Source organism: Hyperoodon ampullatus (assembly GCF_949752795.1).
Source record: "Hyperoodon ampullatus genome assembly, chromosome: 19".
NCBI classification, from domain to species: Eukaryota; Metazoa; Chordata; class Mammalia; order Artiodactyla; family Ziphiidae; genus Hyperoodon; species Hyperoodon ampullatus.
Window position 1 is genome coordinate 57,972,365 of NC_136932.1, and position 18,811 is coordinate 57,991,175.

Here is an 18,811-nt window from a genome sequence, read left to right on the forward strand (position 1 = left end):
CCCATCCTGCCCGAGTGATGTTAGCCAGCCTAACTCAGGCCACTTGACTAGCCCCTAATATATGAATGAATTCATCACACTCATTCAGTTCAAGCACTAGAGTCTCAACAATTTCACCAACTTGTCTTCCCTTTCCAAACTTGATACTGACCTCCTTGGCTCCAAAGCTCCTACTCTCTGTTTATGGAATCAAACTCATCCTTCAAGCCTGGTGCTTGACCCAGATTCTCTAGAATTGGTCTCCAACTTCCCTCCTTACACTCACACCTGAGTTAATGCCTGTTCCAAGGAGCTCTCAATAAACTTCCCACTTAAATGAACCTGGCCTCCAGGACCACACCCTGGAATAAGCTGTCCTGCTGAGTGGTGGCAAGATTCTTCTCCCTTAGACTTACTTGGAGTGGCTGGGACAGTTGAGGGTGCACATATCAGTTAGATATTAAAAAATCAAACAGCCCTGAATGCTAAGATGTTGAATTTTATCCTTAAGAAAACTGAGAGATTTTAGAGGTTTTTGAGAAGAAAGAGCCCTTGATCAGACCTGTCCAGACTTTAAAAAGACCACCCTTGAGGCAATGTGGAGAAAGAATATGAGTGAGACCAGAGAAAAAGCAAGATCTATCCACAGGCTAGTAGAGTTACACAGGAGGATGTTGCTGTATGTCATGCAATGAGGGCAGAGAAAAGTGAATAAAATCCTAATGGACTAAGAGAAGTGAATTTGCGAGATACAAATCTTGAGATGAATTTTTAAAAGAGAGGAGCCTAGGTTGGTAGGTGTAGTAGGTTTTATAGTGTCACCCCCAAAATTCACGTCTATCCATAACCTCAGAATGTGACCTTATATGGAAATAGGATCTTTGTAGATGTGGTTAGTTAAGGATCTCAAGATGCTATCATACTGGATTTGGGGTGGGCCCTGAATCCATTGTCTGGTCCTTGTAAGAATAGGAGAGGACACAGAGACAGAGAGAAGAGGGCCACGTGAAGACAGAGGCAGGAATTGGAGTTATGCAGCCACAAGCCAAGGAATGCCTGAAGTCACAAGAAGCCAGAAGAGGCAAGGAAGGATTCTTCCCTAGAAACTTCAGATGGAGCATGGACTTTCTGACACCTTGATTTCAAACTTCCAGACTCAAGAATTGTGAACGAATATGTTTCTATTGTATTAAGCCACCCAATTTGTGGTACTTTTTGTGGCAGCCCCAGGAAACAAACACAGTAGGGAGGGAAGGGGAAGGGATAGGTGTAGGGAAGGGGAAGGGATAGGTTTGAAAGAGTTAGCACCAGCAATAGCTAGGAGCTGGGAAGGGAAAATTAAAATAGCTAACAGGGCACTTCCTAGCCATGAAGTATCACGTTAAGATCCTTGCAGATTAGCTTCATTTACTCTGTGCAATAGCCCTATTACATAGGCATGGTTATCTCCCCCTTTTTCTAGATGAAGCAACTGAGAATAAATTAACTTGTTCAAGGTTACGTGGCTAGTAGCCCAGTTCAAGATTGGATCCTATCTGACTTTAAATTTCATGGTATACTTCTAGACATATACAGAGATGGGAACTGGGTTAATGTGATTATGTCAGTGAGTCCCTGAAGACGAATCATGAAATATTAAATCTGAAAAATGTTTTTAGGACACATTATTAAATGGAGAAAGTTTTGGAACAAACACAGGCACTTGGGCTTGATTAAACACCAGTTAGAAGCCATTGTCTTTTCCCACTTAACTATTCTATGTTGACCAGATAAAATTAACAGGCTGCCTCAAATCATTCTTCTTCACCCAGAGCACACAACCTCCCAACCAAGGCTGGGCAGGTGGGGTGGTGGGGCAGGGTTACAATGTCAGAAAGGGAGAGGGTCCTCCTCCCTCATGGACCCCAGAAACTTGGGTCCAGAAAATGAACTCCACGAATCCAAGAGGAACTGTTCACACCTGCAAACAATTCCCTTTGCAAAAATTCTGGTCAGTTTTTTGCTGCATACATACACACAAAGATAGATAAGATTAAGCAGATAAAATAAATTATAAGAAATCTCCTTGGGGTAAGGACTGAAGTTCTCTGATTATCAACATACCATACACATGGCGCACATGCACACAAAAGCTCACATATGCCTATTACACACACATGTAAAAACCCTGTGCACATGCATACATGGGAGCATGCGTGCACTCACGTGGACACACACAAACACACACACACACATCTGCCTCATTCTTTCCTCCAGGACAACTCCCTCACTTGTTGGGGGAGGAGGGAGGGTTCCTGGGGGATTTTACTTCTCTGAAGGAAGAAACCAAACCGATCTTACTGCAGAGTCCAAGCACTGGGACAGCTTAGGGGGAAGGTGGGAAGGTTGGAGGCTCAATATGCCTCTCTGAGAGCCTGGCAAGTTTATGTCCTCAAGTTCAGAACTCTGAGCCTGCTCTGTGGATGGTGCCTGGGAAAATTCTCAGAGTATCCCTCTGAGTCAGCCTGTGCATTTTCTGATCAGGATAGAGTGAAAAGATTGTTATTTTTGAGAAGCAAGAAGAGAGAGGAGGTTGCCTCTTTCAACTAAGGATGGACCAACAGCTGTCATTTTAATGGCAGTAACTGACAGTAACAGCTTGGTGGCATCATATTTAATGGGAAGAGACCAGCTCACCTCATGCCCTGGTTGCTATGTACAGAGTTCCAAAAAGGCCATAACAAAGGCTGGGAGAGTCACTGCTTAGGGTAGAAAGGAATAGGGCCTGTCCCCAAAGAAGGGGGGCTTGCTTTGACCAGCCTCGTTGGAATTTATGAGGTCTGTGTAGCAGAGTTTATGGGAGTGGCCCCAGAGGCAGCCAAAGCCCCTTTGAATTGCTCAGAAAGCCTTCACTCCAAGCTGCTTCCCTAAGTAATTATTGAACTTGGGAGAATGTAACTAAAGAACCTAGGTCTCCTGTGGCCATATTTAGGCATAATGGAAGATTTCCTGGCATTTAAAAAATAACATCAGCTTCATTTTTATCTCCTATGGGAGTTTGCTGACCCACCAGCAATTGGCCATTCCTCGGCAGAGGATAAAAAATGAGCCATATAATTTTATATATGGAAATGAAAGTTCTAAGCAGATTTCATTAGCCCTGAGGGAGAAAAGAAGCATATGTTCCAAGAATAAATATGTGTGAGTTTAAGAAATCAGCAGACTTATTTTCTTTGCTTCCCACCCCATAACCACCCTGGGGAGAGAGAAATTGAGGACACATGTTGCTGAAGCCTGGTGGTGGGTGTTGCCACTGAAATGTTGCCAGGTCCCCTTCAGAAGTCAGTGTTGCTGACTGAAGTGGTGCCTGAGAGCCCAAGGCAGGTGACTAACAAATCAAGTGTTGTTTTTATTTATTTATTTATTTATTTATTTATTTATTTATTTATTTATGGCTGTGTTGGGTCTTTGTTGCTGTGTGCGGGCTTTTTCTAGTTGCAGCGAGTGGGGGCTACTCTTTGCTGCGATGTGCGGGCTTCTCATTGCAGTGGCTTCTCTTGTTGCATAGCACGGGCTCTAGGCACACAGGCTTCAGTAGTTGTGGCATGTGGGTTCAGTAGTTGTGGCTTGCAGGCTCTAGAGCGCAGGCTCAGTAGTTGTCGCGCACGGGATTAGTTGCTCCGCGGTATGTGGGATCTTCCCAGACCAGGGCTCGAAACCCCATCCCCTGCATTGGCAGGCGGGTTCTTAACCACTGCACCACCAGGGACACCCAATCAAGTGGTTTAAGGACAAGAGATCTGCCTCCAGGAGCCCTACAAGCAGGAGGGGAAGCAACAGACATTTGTCCTGTTGTGTACAGGGTGCTGCATGTGGTGATGATGTTAGCCTAGAGGGTTCAGAACTAATGCTGCAATGCAGAGGGCCTGCTTCTCCATCCTACAGTGGGCCACAATTTCCTGTAATGTCAAACATAATTTGTCTATCTCCTGTCCTGCTCAGTCTTTTACCAGGTTCCTCACCCCAAGTATTTCTGAGAATCTCTGAGGCATGTTGCGATGTCTCACAGTCCAGCCAGTTTGTCCCTTGTCACCTCAGTCAACCAGTCTGAGACGATCTGATTTTTATAGAAGATTCTTCTTAATATCTCATGATCAATTTCTTGAGACTTGTCACCCTAAGAATGGATATATTTCTATCCCTTAATTACTCAGTCACAAGCAGGGCCACTTTAATATATAGTATCACTTTATTGAAGGCACTGGGCTCTAGCAGAAGGGAATTGCAACATGCGAAAAGCAAAGTTCTAAGCCCTAAAAAACAATGAAATATTCCCATGTGCAGGAACATGGATGGAACTAGAGATTATCATACTAAGTGAAGTAAGTCAGAAAGAGAAAGACAAATGCCATATGATATCATTTATATGTGGAATCTAAAATTTGACACAAATGAACGTATTAATGAAACAGAAACAGATGCACAGACATAGAGTACAAATTTATGGTTACCAAAAGGGAAAGGGGGTGGGGAGGGATAAAGTAGGAGTTTGGGATCAGCAGATACAAACTACTATATATAAAATAGGTAAGCAACAAGGTCCTACTGTATAGCACAGGGAATTATATTCAATATACTGTAATAAACCATAATGGGAAAGAATATGAAAAAGAATGTATATATATGTATAACTGAATCACTTTTCTATACACCAGAAACTAACACTACATTGTAAATCAACTATACTTCAATTTTTTTAAAAAAAGCAGGGAATTCCCTGGAGGTCCAGTGGTTAGGACTTGGTGTTTTCATTGCCGGGGCCTGGATTCGATCACTGGCTGGGGAACTTGCGGTTCAATCCTGCAAGCTGTGTGGCATGGCCAAAAACATAAATAAATAAAAATTTAAAAAACACAGATTAAATGCTAGATCATGGATATAGCTATTTCCAGTATCCACGATGGCCATCCATCCCCTCCCCGCTGGTTCTCCAGCATGTTGCAAGGGTCAGTTACCTATTCTCAGTAAGACTTCTATGGACCACATCTCCCTTTCTTGGAGCCCAGGCCCCCAAATCCTGAATAACCACATATATATGATCACAAACATAATCTGAGTGATGTGATCCCAAACACAACAAAGACATTTTTACATTATATGTACAGCAACATTACACCCAATTAGGCAGAACATTCCATTGCAGAACCAAGAAGCAGGCTCAGCTCTAGTGATTAGTTATAACAACAGTTACAACAGCAATAAATATAATAGCAGCAATGGTTTATTGAGCATCCACTCCATACCAGTAGCAATGCTAACTACTGCATATATGTTATTTCTAATCTTTATATTGCTATTGATGTTGTTAGATATTAGTTCCATTTTATGGATAAGAAAACTAAGGAGAAATAAAGTAAGTTGTCCAAAATCATACTCTTGGAAAAATTAGAAATAAGATTAGGATAAAGATGCTCCAAGACACTGAACCAGTATGAAAGCTGATTCCCTTCCCCAAGGAACTACAGGGGAAAAACACCAAGAAATTTCCAGGAGACCTGGAGTTAGGCTATTTTGAATGGTGTATGGATGGGGCTTTAATAAGGGCAGCAATGCATACTTCAGGAGAGTACAATAAGATAGAAATGCTTGGCAATCTGACTGGCTCTCCTCTGCTATTGCCTTGAGCAAACAGTGTCTGCCCTCCTACTTGTGGCTCTGAGCCACAAGTCCAGTTCTAGGCGACACAAACAAGGTGACACACAAGATATGTAGTTGTGAGGTGTTAAGAAAAACAAGTGAAGACTAACCTTGAGCAGAAATCCTCCTTCCAAACTCCTGCGGCTGACAGATGTTTTAAGGATGCTTCTTCCTCGTGGGCAAAGAATGAGACCCTGACCAATGAAAAGTCTCTGATTGGTTGTCCCATGCCTGGCTTTTTCCTTCACAGGGCTCAGCTCCCTAAACTGTGCTAACTAGGGTTGTTGCAAACTAAGGTCTACCCTCATCTGACAAAATAGCCAATATCCCAGGGAAGATGAGCTCACAAGCCAAAATAACAAGCATTTGAGGAGCACAATTATTTCAAATGAAACTAACTTAGTAGGTTATATATTCCACCAAAAGCAGAAATATTAGCAAAAAAAAAATGTTTGCCTAGTACAAATATTAAAAGAGATAATAGAAGTTATTAGCAATTTGAAAGAGAACTAGAAAGTATAAAAAGATCCAGGAAGAAATATTAAATATGAAAAGATATTAGTTAAAATAAAAACTATAAATGAAAGGAATAGCAGAAAGAATAAGCTACGGAATGGATTACCAACTGAAAGACTGAACTGAGAAAAAAAATCCCAGAGGGAAGAATGAAAAGACAAAGAAATACAAAACACAAAAGAAAATCTTTAGAGGTGACGGGCCAGGGAAACAGAAGTCATAATAGAACTTCCAAAAGAGGGACCAGTAATGGAGAGAAGGAAATATTCGAAGAAATGGAGATAAGCTCCCCTGAACGTAAGAGAAGAAGGAAGTGGGAGAGGAGGGAAGGGCTTCAGATGGAAAGGGCCAGAGAGTCCCACAAAAACCCCACATTAGACACTAATAAGAAAATGTAAGACTATCAAAGACAAGGAGAAAATTATGAAAGTTCCTAGACAACAAGGACAGGTCCTGAATTCATAAGCAAGGATTAGATTAATTTCAAATTTTCAATAGCACATTAGAAACAACCATAAAAAAAAAAGAATGAAAAAAATAGTGTAATGTCTTCAAAGCATTGGGGAAAAGTATTAGAACCATAGAACCAAGAAACTTTTATTCTTTCAAATTGTTATTTAAATATGATAAAAAATATTCTCAGGCATCAAAACCCTCAGACTGCCACAAAAAGACTTATACTGAAATTAATTCTGTATTAAGTACTTCAATTTGAGAAGAGAAAATTCCAGGAGATAAGATGTGTATGAAGTAACAGTGATCAAATACCTTAGTAGAGTTTGATGTTGTCTTAAAAATTAGCTACAAGAAAAACAAAGAGAAATTACATGCATAGTTACCCAGATTTAAAGTCTACATCAGTGATTCTTAAAATACGGTACCTGGACAAGCAGTAGCAGTATCACCTTGGAATTTGTTAGAAATGCAAATTCCCAGGCCCCATCTTAGACCTGCTGAATCAGACACTCTGGGTGTGGGGACCAGCAGTCTGTGATTTAACAAGCTTCCCAGTGATTTCGATACACCATGAAAATTTGAGAATCACTGGTCTCAAAGTGTGGTTTATGGACCCCTGGAAATTCCTGAGACTCTTTCAGGGAATCCACAAGGGCAAAACAATTTTCATAGTAATACTAAAAATGTTATTTGGCTTTCCATTCTCTCTCATGAGTGTATAAAGGAGTTTTCCAGAGACTCTATGAGTTATGAAATTTTTTTAAATGTAGTAACAAATATAAGAATCTTTTCTAAGACAAAAAGAGATTGGCTAAAATGTAAGGCAACACCACTCTTTCATTTTAAAAAATGCAGTTATTTTTCATGAAGATATGTTATGTTATCATGTAATGGGTTTGCTATTATTATTTTTCAATGAATTAATAAATATTTTAAATATTCTGTTTTAATTTGTAATATGATAAACTTTAATAGATATAACTCCCATAAACAAAAGTCTTTGGAATTCTAAACATTTTTTCAGCATATAAAGAGGTTCTGAGACCAAAAAGTTTGAAACATTGGTCTGGATATTGTCAATATAATGGGATAACAGGAAATGGAGAACAACCATATGAGAATAAGCTAACATTGTGTCATAATGGGGTTATTTAGTTACAGCAATTCAAAGAAAAAGTAAGGATTAAAAAGGAACTTACAAAGTGGGATAAACTAAAATAAATAAAATAAACTTTAATGGTAAAAAGAGGTCCAACTTATAAATGATTACCTTAAATGGACTAAATATTCCAATTAAAAGTCAGACTGTATCCACATCACCTTAATCAGACTGAAGAACCATAAAATTAGAAAAAATGGACATTATTTTTTTAAAAAGATAAAAATGGGCATTACTTAATGATAAAAACTTCAGTTCAACGGGAAGATGTAATAATTCTTGATCTGTATACACCTAATAATTTAGCCTCTACCTAAATAAAGCCAAAATTGACAAGTCTTACATCCAATATCTATAAATCCAAAAATACACTGGAAATTTGACCAAAAATGCCATATGCTGGTTTATAAAGCAAGTGTCAAAAAGTTTCAAAAAGATTGTAATAATAGAGAGTGTGTTCTTTGAACACAGTAGAATTAAGTTACAAATGCATACAAATGAAAAATAACAATTTATTTCTAAATAATCAGTAGATCATAGTAGAAATAACAATAGAAATTAGAAAATATTTTGAAATAAATACTACTGAAAATATGACATATCAGAATGTGTGTGAGGAAAATGAAGCCATATCAGAGGGAAATGCCTAGCATTAAATACAAGTATTATAAAAGAACATGATGAATAACTTTATGCCAATACATTTAAAAATTTAAATAATATGAACCAATTTCTAAAATATGAATAAATACATTTATACCATTCAAACTGGTACAAGAAGATATAGTTTCCAAAACTAATATAAGAAGATATAGAAAATATAAATCATTTATTCATTAAAAAAACATTGAACCCTAATTAGAGGATAAAGAAAGACTTGAGGCCCAGATTACCTCACCAAAGAATTCTTCCAAATGTTTAAGGGAGAAATAAAACTAATTTTAGCCAAACTCTTCCAGAGAATAGGAAAAAAAGAAACAATTCTAAACCCATTTTTTGAAGCCAGTACAGACAGTGCTCGACTTAACAATGTTTCAACTTACCGATGGTTTTGACTTTAGGATGATGCAAAAGCGATACAAACTCAGTAGAAACCATACTTCAAATTTGGAATTTTGATCTTTTCCCAGGCCTCTGATATGTGGTAGACACTCTCTGGTGTTGCTGAGCAGGGCAACAGTGCAGCTGCTGGTTGGCCACTTGATCACGAGGGTAAACAACCAAAACACTGACAACCATTCTGAATCCGGACAACCATGCCGTTTTTTCACCTTCAGTACAGTATTCAATAAATTCCATGAGATATTCGGTACCTTATTATAAAATAGGCTTTGCGTTTGATGATTTTGCTCAACTCTAGGCTAATGTAAGTGTTCTGAGAATGTTTAAGATAGGTTGGGCTAAGCTATATGTTGGGTAGTTTAGTTATATTAAATGCATTTCTTACTTACAATATTTTCAGCTTACAATGCATTTCTTGGGATGTAACCCCATTGTAAGTCAAGGAAGTTCTGTATAATCTTGATACTAAGTTAAATGTACCAAGACCTTATAAAAAAGGAAATTTATAGGTTAGTCTCTTACTCATGAACAAGATGTAAACATCCTAAAAAGAATATTAGTAAGCCAAATCTAGCAATTACACGAAAAGAATAACTAGATTGTGTTTATCCCAGGTGTGCACCGTTGGTTCATTTAAAAGTCAACTAATGTGACTCCCCAAACTAAGAGAATAAAGAAATAGAAAACAATATGATCACCTTAATAGATTAAAAAAATGTTATAAAATTTAACAGTATTTAAATAACCTTTAAAGCCTTAGCAAACTTCCTTAATCTGATAATGGTGAGAATGAAAAAGAGAGAAAGATGGTGTGGGTGGGTAGGGGAAAAAAAGAAGGAAGTTAGGAAGGAGGGAGGGAGGGAGGAAGGGAGGGAGGGAGGGAGGAAGGCAGGAGGAGGGAGGGAAGAGAGGACGCCTACCACACAGGAGAACAACAGCAAAATGATTCAGAACGCTAGCTATGCAGCAGTTTGGAAGTTTGAGGCAGGAGGAACTCATCCAAGACAGCAACCAGTTCTACTGGCCTCCCTCTTTATCTTTTTGGTTCAAACCCTTTCAGAGAACTCAGAGCCAGTTTGATGGAAGGCCAAGTGGCCTATTCATCCCTATACCTACAAATGCCTTACCCATGCTTTGCACATAGTAGGCACACCCTAAGTGTTTGTTAGAGACAGTAATTCAGGGACCGTAGTCCTTAAAGCAGCACTGATAAGCTTCATTATTCTTTCCCACCTCCTCATCGTTAGGGTGGAATCTTTTTTGCAAACATGAGATGATGAGAGTTAAACACCACAGTGTGTTGATTTTACTCTTCCCTGTACCTGTGAAATTAACTCAGCAACAGTTTCCTGCCTGGGGAAGTAATAGGACAGCTTCACTGTCCCAGGTCTCCTCTCTCCTATGTGGTGTGTTAGCATGTGCTTGTTCTCCCCTCTTCTCCTCTCGTCCCTCTATCGATTTGGCTGGGGATTCTTTTACTTTTTCCCATCATTCTCTTGCCGTTATCTCCTCGGAAATATCAGTTAATGAAAGTTTAAATGAATGCAAGCCTTATTCCAAGGCTTATAATCTAGATTTCTATGCCCAGCACTGATATTAGGGAAAAATAACAAAGAGCTTTTCTGGAAAAGCACACCTCTTTTGTTTCTGATTTAAAATATAAATTTCCTACAGTGCTCTCAGCTTCACCAATTCACAGCTTCCTTGGGAAAATCCCTCTAACTCTGGGAAACCACTTTGTCCTAGTTCAGTGAAGGCAGTTCTTAAGGAGGCTGCATAGAAGTATGGGAACAACAGAATAGCAAAGGCCTGGTTTTTACATTATTTACATAAATTAAAAATTATTTTTACATAATTTATATTTATGTATAAAATATGTAATTACAGAAACATAATTATAATACATAGTTGTATTACAAAATGTATAAATTATTTTACATAGCCAGGAATCCTGAACAACTCTGAAAGGCCTAATGCATTAGCCCTTAATTCTGTTAAAATTACATGTCTACATACCTCAAGAGAGGCAGCAAGTTGAAAACTCCCTGTGGAAATTTCCTTTTCCAGTGGGAAGCCAGAAAGATTTCTAGATCAAAGACATCACCACTTCAGGTTTTCCCTCCAGAGTACAGTCAGATAAGGGAACTTTTCTCCTAATTCCACTTATTGAAATGATAACAAGCAGATACCCTGTGCCCCCCAGCCTCCCAGCTGCTGTTAAGTCCTGAAGTCACCCTTATGATTGTATACCTCCGGGAAAGAGCTGACTTCTGGCTGTCAAAGTGACAGCACTGTGACAGCATCTCTCCTGTGCTTTCTTGGATCTCTGCACATTTGGTGTCAGATTCCCTGAGGAGACGAGGAGGACATACAATGGGTGGATGGGCCCAAGGGAGGTGGTGGGAAGGCAAGTTGTTATTCCCATTGGGAACTCCTATTTGGGAATTTTGCTCCGACAAATGAAAGTCTAGTGTGGAGCGTAGTTTTCCCAAGATATACGTAGCTCTATCTTAAGTATCCATTCTTATCTTTCAGGGGAAAGGCAACTATGCCCAGATTAGTAGGTGGCCTCTGTTACCTCTTCGTCTATATTCCTTCTCTATCCGGGGTTTTAGGTTTGGGGAAAGGAGGTTGGTAACTCTGAGCGCAGAAGGGAGGGGAAACTTGGTTTTCACACAATAAGCACAGAGGGAATTTTGAAGCCAAGTTTCTTTGTTCAGCTGCTTTGTAACAGATAGTACACTTGCTCTGCAGCAAAGGGATTTAGGGCTTTCCAAAGGGTTCAGAGGTCTTGGAATATGCCTCCACTGCAGGCTACAGAATTCTGTTGTCTAGAGACTTGAACTATTACAAACAATGATTATAGAATCCCCATGCCACTTGGAAAGGGATGTTGTAAGAAGAAAATGAGATCATATCAGCGAAGCACTTAGGAAGAGACAGGGTTAAGGACCTCTAATAGCAGCAGCAATTGTTCCTGTTGTGTAATTTGTATGTTTATTTTCCTGTGCTCGTCTTCCTCAGTGGTAACAAGGCCTTGCTATTTTATCAATGCTAACTCTTCCAAACGCATCAAGATACCTGACTTCCGTTATATCACCGCTGTTCTCATGTCCTTGGACATACTCATTAATTCATTCAACAAACATTTAGGAATACCTATTACATATCCTACTGAATGGAGGTTCAAAGATGGGCAAGATACGGTCCTTGTTCTTCAAGGGCTTACAGTCTAGTTGGAGAAATAGACACATGAACAACCAACTCAAACATAAAGCATAGAGAGAGAAGTGATCCCCAGTGTAATGAAGCATAAGGTTTGCAGTCTGTGTAAAGCAGGGCAGCAGGGCTACGGAGAGAGCAGCCAATTCAAACCGGGAGGGAACAGAGAAGGGGGTTGGAAAAGGCTTCCCGGAGCAGGGGAAGCTTGCGCTGCCTTTGTAACTAAATGAGGACTCTGCGTCCACCATGCCAGCAGCCTGAACGGAGTGGGCAAAGAGGGCCACGGGTCACCGAGAAGTGTTAGTTCAACTGCAAATAGTCTGCGTGCCTGAGGCCAGGAGAGGCCGGGAGTTCAGGCAGGAGGGTGGGGAGCCGGCTGGAGGCCGATCCTCGAGGACCTTGCTTGCCGGGGACTCCCACCGCTCCGCAGCCAGACAAAGAGAGGCGGCCCACCTGTGCTAGCGAGCAGCTTGCGGCGCGAGATAAGGAGCCCAGTAGGGGCCCAAGCCCCGTGGTACCCGCCTCCAGCGGGACCGCTCAGCAGCCCAGAGCGCGAAAGGCCGGCGGGCGCACAATCCTGTTCTGAAACGCAGGAACTGGGACTTTTGTTTTGGCCACAGGACGGGACTCAGAGAGCACACAATGCCCAGTGTTGAAACTCCCTGTTTGGAAGGAAGAACAGTTGCACATCTGGGAAAGGTTAGGGTCAGACCCAGAAGCGCGGGGAGCGGGCACATTCCTCTGAGACGCTGCGGCGGTGACGTCAATCGCGGCTGGGCTTGGCCAGAGCTGCTCGCGGGCAGGAGTCAGGGCCCATTAACTCTGCCCAGCGCCCGAGTGTTTATGTGGAAAATGTGAGGCCAGGAAGTTGCTCCTAATTATGATTTGGAGGTTGTCAAGTCACTGTTCTTTAGCGGTTGGTTTCTCTCTTTCCCACCTTCCCAGCTCCATTCGTTGCCTAGTTTCTTTTGTGTAGCTCAATCACTCTCTCTCTCTCTCTCTTCCTCTCTCGCTCTAATTCACTCTTTTACTGAAAAAAAAAAAACAGGAGAGAGAGATTTGCTTTGCATTTGCTCCCGCGCCTTCTCTGCGCTGCTTCCTTCCTCCCCCTTGTAGATCTTCCCACCGCTTCACGCCCACCGCCCTCCCGCCACCCCCATGGCTGTGGGCCCATCTGGGGAAGGAACTCTCCCGACACATGGCCACTTATAACATAGTGTTTGGACCATCAACGTTTTCCTCTTTCAAACAAGCTGCACTCTGCACAGGCACCATCATGGCCCCTCCCCAAAGCCAAGTCAGAAGGAGCCAGGAAACCTGTCCCTTACGCCTTCAGGCATCAATCAAATTTAAAGTAAAAGACGGCAGAGGAGAAACTTTGTAAGCCGGGAAGTGCTCAAGGCCTGAAATTCCACCTTCTCTTCTTGCCTCCATCACATCCCCAACACTTCCAAAGCCATTATCATCCACCCAGAATAATAACTTGGAGAACTAGAGACCTGCTTGTAATTACCATTATCCTATTTAATCCTCGGCCAAGGTGAGGCACCCCAGCAGTCCACTGCCAACGCCCAGGGAAAAAAATCCTAACAGCCTCATATAATGAGCAGTTACCCACATACAGATGATTCACTTGAATAATAATTGACAGTACATTTTAAGCCCAAGGCTACTTTTGTATTTGCCCTATGACTTTCCCCCACCACTCGCTGATCAGCCTCTTCCCCAAAAAATACTGCCAAGAAGCTTGAGGAAGGAAGAGAAAAGCCGAGACTACACTTGGGAAACACAACTCACACCGGCCTCAACCACACATGAACTGCAAAGTAAATAGGCAGGAGAAAAAAATGTGTATATATAATTTATTTTTATATAAGTTAAATTCACATATTCATGTAAAATTTACAAATTTATACTGATGTATATAATTTAGCTTTATATGTATAACTAATTTTAATGGGAACAGAGATAGAGAGAGATAGAGAGATGTATACATAGATTTACTTTATACTGATGTAAGATTAATTATTTATTGTTACATATTATAATTAACATTAAATGTAACATTATATTTAATAATGAACACACATCTTCAGTAAACAGCTTGATGTATTTTAACATATGTAAAATGTATCAAGCTGCTGAGAACCAGAGCTAGAGCAAGAGAGAGAGAGAGAAAGAGAGATCATTTATCATCACCTAGATCAAAATAGAGGACACTTTCATTACCTAGAAGTTTCCTTTATGGCCTTCTCAGTCAATAACTTTCCCCCAGCGGTGACCACTATTCTGACTTCTACCATTGTGCATAAGTTTTGTCTGTCTTGCTCATCACATAAATGGAACCATACAGTATTGTATTCTTTTCAGTCTGGCCCCTTTTGCTCATAATGTTTGTGAGATTTCCACATTGTTACATTTAACAAGATGTAGCCCATTATTTTTCAGTGTTGTGTAGTATTCCAGGAATTCCCTGGCAGTCCAGTGGTTAGGACTCAGTGCTCCCATTTCAGGGGGCTCGGGTTCAATCCCTGGTCAGGGAACTTGGATCCCACAAGCCACATGGCCAAAAAAAAAAAAAAAGTGCTGTGTTCCATTTATGAACATACCATAATTTATCTATTCTACTGTTCAATCACTTAATTTTTAAAACATCTATCCTTTAGGAGTATACAGACTACTCTTTCGCTTTAATCAGGTACTAACTACAGGACAGTACACTCTACACCAATGATTTGCAACCTCAGTTGTATGTGAGAATGACTTAAATAACTTTTTACCTTACATGTGGTTTTTGCTGTATCATGGATCATGGGTACCTCTGTGGAAAGACATAGCTCCCCAGACTTCCTCAGAAGATAGAATGGTTTCTTTATTTTGATTGAGACTAGAGGATATAAAATGTAATTGAAAGATTCTGTGTTTATGTAGCATAACACAGATATGATGATGATGATGATGATGATGATGATGATGATGGCAGACATTATGTATTGAAGCTTTCTGGATAACATACACTGTGCTCAGCACCGTACAAACACACTATCTGGCTGGCTCTTTATTCAATCTCAGTACCTAGCACAATGGCAGGCACACAGCAGAGCAGGTCCTCCAAATATACTCAGTAAGTAAATTTAATTTGATCCCCAGAACAACATTTTGAAGTAGTTATCATTATCTCTTTTTTAAAGAGGAAGAAAAATAGAATGTCAAAAACTGTGCCCAAACTTACCCAGCGTAAATATGGGAAAAGTAGGAATCAAATCCAGATTTTAACAACCCTAATCTATCTATTAACAATACTAATCTATCCTTGAATGAGACTTAAAGATATGGCTCTTCTGGTGAGGGAGGGGCGAGAAGAGGGTAGTATTATCCCAGATGGGGGTGGGGGGGGGTTGGATGACCTGGGGAGTGAAATCTTAAAGAAGCTCAGATACAAGGAAAAAGTGTGGTACTTTCATTGATCATCTACTATGGGCAGAGTACCCAGATAATTAGTATTGAAGGGATGAGGACACCTACCCATCTTCACAACAAGCTCTTTAAGTTGGTTTTATCATCTCTACTTTATAAGTGAGAAAGCTGAGGCTTTGGAACATTAAGGGCCACAAATGGCCAGGAATCATACAGTAAGTCGTGTACCCACAGTTCTAAACCAGGTCTCCCTAACTTCAAAGTCCTCACTCTTTTTACTACATCCTGTCGAAAAGAGGTGAAGATGTGGCAACACTTGGAGATTCAGTAGGCTCTGATATCAGCCTTACAAGAACATCATGAAAGGTTGAAGGAAAGTACAAAGTGAGATAATATTTTTAAGAAATAACAGCTTATGTTTATTTGAGCACTCACGGATGTACTAGAGCCTACTAAGGATTTTTCTTCCATCATCTAATTAATCCTCACAAAAACTTCTGAAGAAGGAACTATTTTTATTTTCACATTATAGATGAGTCACTTGAGACTTAGAGAGGTCAAGTAGCATACATGAGATCATGCTGTCATTAAATGACCAAGTCAAGGTTAGAAGTCAACCATTTGGCTCTCAATCGCATGCTTGTAACCTCCTTGCTGCACTGACTCTTGAGGAATAGACAGGAGGAAACAAATCACCTGGGCAGAGGCAAAACCAAGGAAAAGTGCTAGGACTCAGTGTGATGTACTAGAGCTAAGAGTGGTTCAAGACTAACCTACCTCATGAATGTCACATTTGTGTCCCCAGGGTCATGACCTAAAGCTGAGATAGCTGGGACTTGGGGACCAGATAGAAAAAGCCTATTTTCCCAGGGATCAAGGTGGTTGAAAATAGAACTGAAACAGTACAAATACGTTTTCAAGAAAGAATAATAATCTTAAAATTAGTTAGTTGAACCATCTTCCTGGTTCTCCCAAACAAGAGAAGACCAATAATAAACCAAAGAATGGTTTAATCTTAAACCAATATATTGATCACTGTGAGACTCTAAACAACACTCCCTTAGGCCACTTCATAGAAGACGTGGGATGACCTTCTGTTAGCTACCTGTGCTCTCAGACTTATTTCCGTAAAGGACTATCCACCCTATCCCAGCTAGACTATCTATTAAGACATGTGGATTTGTAATGGGAAACATTAATTAGCTACATTCCAAGCTCTTCCTGGGGTTTACAATCTTGGGGTAGGCAATCTTGGGGAGCACACTGTTACCAAATGTCTACCAAAAGCCTGCCTGAGTGAAGCAATATTTGAGAATGCTTTTTAGAAAGGAAAATGAATCTTTAAATTAATCTGATTATAAAAATAATATATGCTTAGTGGAGAAGATTCAAATATAGAAAGTATAAAGAAGAAAGTAAAAGCTGCTTGAGAGTCAATCACCCAGAAAGGACAATTGTTAACATTTTAGTGCACTTTCATCACCTACATGTGAAAACACATACATACACACAATCCAGGTGCCAACTGGGCTTTTCCGTACTTTAAGACTGAAAGATGGTTATGAACCCCTTGTCTTTGCCTGGAGGGAGAATCCATTACCTCCCGCATTTCTATGAAATACTCCAGTGCTAACAAGCCCATGATTGCCTCTGTCTCTGATGTCATCCCATGTTCCCTGAATTTTGGTTCTCTGCTGTGTCTTACAACTATTCCTCTAACTCCAGACGGCTGTTGACCCAAATGAAGAAATCAGTCACATTCATCTCACACAATTCCTTTGCTTGTGAAACAAACTACAACAAATGGGAGTTATATGGCAAAAAGGCAAACAACAAAATCTACCGTTACTCAGTTACTCTGGTTTCTCTTTTTTCCTGCTCCCTCTCTTCTCTTCTCTACTCTCCTTCCATCCCCCAAGTCTCTGTGCATTTCTAAGGCACAGTGATTCAGTCATCTCCCTTGTGACTTTGTATCTTGCTAATCCAAGTCCTTGGGACCTCACCTTCTCCAAGCAGCTTAGAAAGGTATTTTACTAAACAAATATAATACTTTTTTAATAAAGGGAATCAAATGTCTACTGGTAGGATATTTTTAACCTCACTTTATCACCATTCTAATAAATATACATGTGCCCTGTTAACTTCTAAGAAAGGAATCACATGCAGCTATTTGCAAATATATTTGACATTTTGTTCCCCAGAGTGTCTTTCAGGCCCAGTGTGCCACAGAACACACTTTAGAAAATATTGGGTAAAATTCTGTTAGAAAGAATAAAAATAAAAAAGAATTGTTAAAAGCAAACAGCTTTGTGACAATGGCACACTATACCTGATAACCAATCCCTTAGACAATAGGAGGTTTGCTCACACTCAGTAGTGTGACACTGAGAAAAATCCAAGGTACTGTAGCCCTCAAAAGTGGGATACTTAGAAAGGAAATGCAGTCATTTAAAGCACTTAAAAGTAAAATTCTTGAAGCCACACTACTATGAGGATGATCTAGGTAAAAATAGCCTCTTATTACTGGTCTTATTAACACTTATTCTTAAAATTCCAGAAAAGTAACTTCCTTTTATGAAGCCATGATAGAATTCTCCACTTCAGAAATGTTAGATGTCCCCATTCCTCACTGCCACATGCTCATGTAGCTTATTGTTTATGAAACTGGCATGGTGCTAAACTCTTTGCAGTGTCACTATCTGTGATGGTTAATTTTATGTTTCAAAATGGCTGGGCCATGGTGCCCATATATTTGGTCAAACATTATTCTGGATGTTTCTGTGAAGATTTTTTTGATTGAGATCAACATTTAAATCAGTGGACTTTGAGTAAAGCAGATTACCCTCCATAATGGATGGATTATGATTGGATAGGAGGGCCACATCCAGTTAGCTAAAGGCCTTAATAGAGCAAAAACTGGCTTCCCCAGAGCCAGAAGGGTTTCTATCAGCAGTCTGCCTTAGGACTTGGACTGCAATTATTCCTTGGGTCTCCAGCCTGACTGCCCACCCAGCAGACTTTTGATTGCCAAGCTTTCACAATTACATGAGCCAATTTCTCAAACTCAATCTCTCTCTATGTCTCTTTCTCCTTTCCTCTCTCTCTCTCTCTCTCTCTCTCTCTCTCTCACTATATATATATATATATATATATATATATATATATATATATATATATATACACACACAGAGAGAGACACACACACATATGTATGCAGATGTATATACACACAAACATATATAGATATTATACATGTATATTTATGTATATATTTTATATATACACATCCTGTTGGTTCTGTTTCTCTCGAGAGCCCTGATGAAT

At 40.1% G+C, this 18,811-nt stretch overlaps 1 pseudogene across 1 annotated transcript in view; it reads left to right on the forward strand.

Annotated features, from left to right (window-relative positions):
- Window positions 1-12,712: 12,712 nt before the first annotated feature.
- Window positions 12,713-18,811, forward strand: part of LOC307067984 (growth hormone-inducible transmembrane protein-like) — a 52,823-nt pseudogene continuing 46,724 nt past the window's right edge. Inside the window, exons 1-2 of the transcript in view lie at window positions 12,713-12,924; window positions 13,187-13,450. The product of the transcript in view is annotated as a growth hormone-inducible transmembrane protein-like (transcript). The remainder of the gene's footprint in view (window positions 12,925-13,186; window positions 13,451-18,811) is intronic.